The sequence below is a fragment of the Arachis ipaensis genome, chromosome B1 (assembly GCF_059453495.1).
Source record: "Arachis ipaensis isolate K30076 ecotype BB chromosome B1, ASM5945349v1, whole genome shotgun sequence".
NCBI classification, from domain to species: Eukaryota; Viridiplantae; Streptophyta; class Magnoliopsida; order Fabales; family Fabaceae; genus Arachis; species Arachis ipaensis.
In genome coordinates, this window is record NC_142436.1 from 98,871,913 (window position 1) to 98,874,957 (window position 3,045).

General features: G+C 40.2%; 1 non-coding gene across 1 annotated transcript; it reads right to left on the bottom strand.

Annotated features, from left to right (window-relative positions):
- Window positions 1-2,102: 2,102 nt before the first annotated feature.
- LOC148577618 (small nucleolar RNA R71) lies at window positions 2,103-2,206 on the bottom strand. The gene has a single exon (XR_015902898.1). It is a non-coding gene; the product is annotated as a small nucleolar RNA R71 (small nucleolar RNA).
- Window positions 2,207-3,045: the final 839 nt, after the last annotated feature.

Sequence of the window (3,045 nt, forward strand, 5' to 3'; positions counted from 1 at the left end):
TTGAGCACAAACATTAACTTAAACTTACTCTGGTATGAAACCCAATTGAATATCATGGTTTATGGGATTGGGCCTGAAGGATTGATGAGTCTGAAATTTCAATTTATTGAGTCATGTGTCATTATTTGATTATCACTAAGTTGGCTCAATGAATGTTACAGATTTTGGATCAGCAGCCTCATCAAGATTATGGATCATAAACCCAAGGCAAAAGGAAAGCAGGGAGAGGCCTCAAAGCCCAAGAAACACAACAGAAGCTCAATATAGAAAGTGTATAAATAGGATAGAATTTAAGTTAGAAAGGACTTTTACCTCTTCATTTGGCTAGTTTTCATATCTTTGTAATTGAATTCAGAGCTATGACTCACTAAACCCCTTTTCATTGGGTTAGGGAGCTCTATTATAATTCAATGAATCAATAATAGTTTATCTTCTTCTTCAATCTTTTCTCTTGAATTTTGTTAGAAAGCTTCTCGATCTAATTCCATTGGGTAGTTGTCTTGGGAAAGAAACTACCCATAATTGGAATCCTTCGGAACCTTGGGAAAGGAATGGAGGATTCATGCTAGAGAAGCTTTCTCACAGTGAATTGGATTGGGGTTTGGATGGATATTGTGACATGTAATCCTACCAAATTGTGGTTCATGAAACTGTGTGGTATAATCAGTGATCGAGCATCATCTCTTCTTATGAACATTTAAACCAAGGGATTGGGAATTTGTTTGTTTTTAGAGAGAATTGGTGAGCCAAGGGATTGGGATCCAATCATATAAGATTGCCAAGCAAAATTCAATGAACGCATTGGTTGAGGAAGAGATAAACATGTTTTGATTCGGAGATCTCAATATCTCCTACAACCCAATGAATTCCTCATTTCTGATTTCCACTTTCTCTTTACATTCTGCAATTAAATTCATGCAATCACCCCCATTCCCTTTTAATTTCAGCAATTTAGCTTCTGCTCTTTACTTCATGCAATTTAAGATTCCGCCATTTCAATTTCTTGTCATTTACGTTTCCCGCCAAGTTTACATTCCGCAATTCTCATCTAAATTTTGATTCCGCTCAACTAGAACACACTTCTAATCCGAATTGCTCACTCAACCAATCCTTGTGGGATTCGACCTCACTCTATTGTGAGTTTTTACTTGACGATAACCGGTGCACTTGCCGGAAGGAATTTTGCCGATCGTGCAATTTCCTAAATCGTGGCATAACTAGTTTATGCGCATCAAGTTTATGGCGCCGTTGCCGGGGATTGGTTTTCGATTGACAATTCTCAAATTGGAAGTTAACTAGATTGAGCATTTTTTTTGTTTTGATTAATTCAGTACAAGTTACTTGTTGAATTTTAATTTCTGCACTCTGTTACATGCTTTCTTTCTTTATGCCTTTAAATTCAAGCAACTCACTCACTGACTCACTAACTGTTTGAATTAATTCCTCAACTGCTCTAACCATACTCTTCCATTAACCAAGAGTATTTCACTTGTTTGTTGCCTGTGCTGTGTTCTTGTATGACAGGTAGGAGAGGAGAGACATCAACTCCTCCATATACCGAACCAGAGAGGACCCTTCATAGACTTAGAAGGGAAGCAAGAGGGAAGAGAGTACTGGGAGAAGAGGAATCTGAAGGAGAATCTGAGGACAATTTTGAGGAAGCTTTAGATCTCAACATGGATAGAGAAGTTCACAACAATGAGAGAGCTGATGGAAACAATGTCATTCCTGAGAGGAGGGTTCTTAGTTCATACATAAACCCAACCTCTGGGAATTGTGGTAGCAGCATCCAGAAACCACCCATTCAGGCCAACAATTTTGAGCTCAAACCACAGCTAATATCACTTGTGGAGAATCATTGTTCATTTGGTGGAAGTGCTAATGAAGACCCAAACCAACATCTCACAAAATTCCTGAGAATTTGCGACACTGTGAAGTCCAATGGAGTCCAGGAAGATGCCTATAAACTGCTTTTGTTCCCATTTTCACTTAGGGACAAGGCAGCTAAGTGGCTGGAATCATTCCCAAGGGGGAGCCTAACAACCTGGGACGAGGTGGAAAGCAAGTTTCTGGCACGTTTCTACCCTCCACAAAAGGTCAATAGACTTCGATTTGAGGTTCAGACTTTTAGACAACAAGATGGTGAAACTCTCTACGAGGCATGGGAGAGATTCAAGGATTTGACAAGGAAATGCCCACCAGACATGTTCCATGACTGGGTGCAATTGCATATTTTCTATGATGGACTGTCTTATGAATCAAGGAAGGCTGTAGACCATTCATCAGGAGGTTCATTGAACAGGAAAAAGACTGTGGAAGAAGCCATTGAAGTGATTGAGACAGTGGCTGAGAATGAGTACTACTATGCATCAGAGAGACACAACACTAAGGGAGTCATGGAGCTGAACCATGTTGATACAATTCTAGCCCAAAACAAGGTGTTTGCCAAGCAACTAGCAGAGCTCACCAGGAAATTAGAAACAAAACAAGTGGCTGCAATACACACACAAGATCAAGAGGAAGAAAGTACTGAAGGAGGTGATTGGGAAGAGGCTAATTATGTAGGAAATCAACAAAGGCAACCATATGATCCACATTCCAACACTTACAACCCAGGCTGGAGAAATCACCCAAACTTTGGGTGGGGAAACCAGCAAAACCAACATAACAAGTCCACATACCAAAACTCCAACCAAAGATCATACCAAGCCACACAAAACACTTACTCTCAACCACCATATCATGGCCAAAATATTCAACCTACCCAACCTAACCCGAACCAACAATTTCAAGATCAATTAAACAGGATAGAAGGAGTGCTGGCACACATGGGTCAGGACATAATTGAATTGAAAAGCTTCAGGGATGATGTGAGATCTACCTTAAGAAACCATGGTGAAAAACTCAAGAGGATGGAGTCTCAAGTAGGAGAGCTATCTCAACAGGCCCCCAAATCAACTGCAGTGTTCCCTAGTGACACAGAAAAGAATCCTAAAGGGGAACAAAAGGGAGTGAGATGGGAAGAATGCAAAGCCATCACCATAT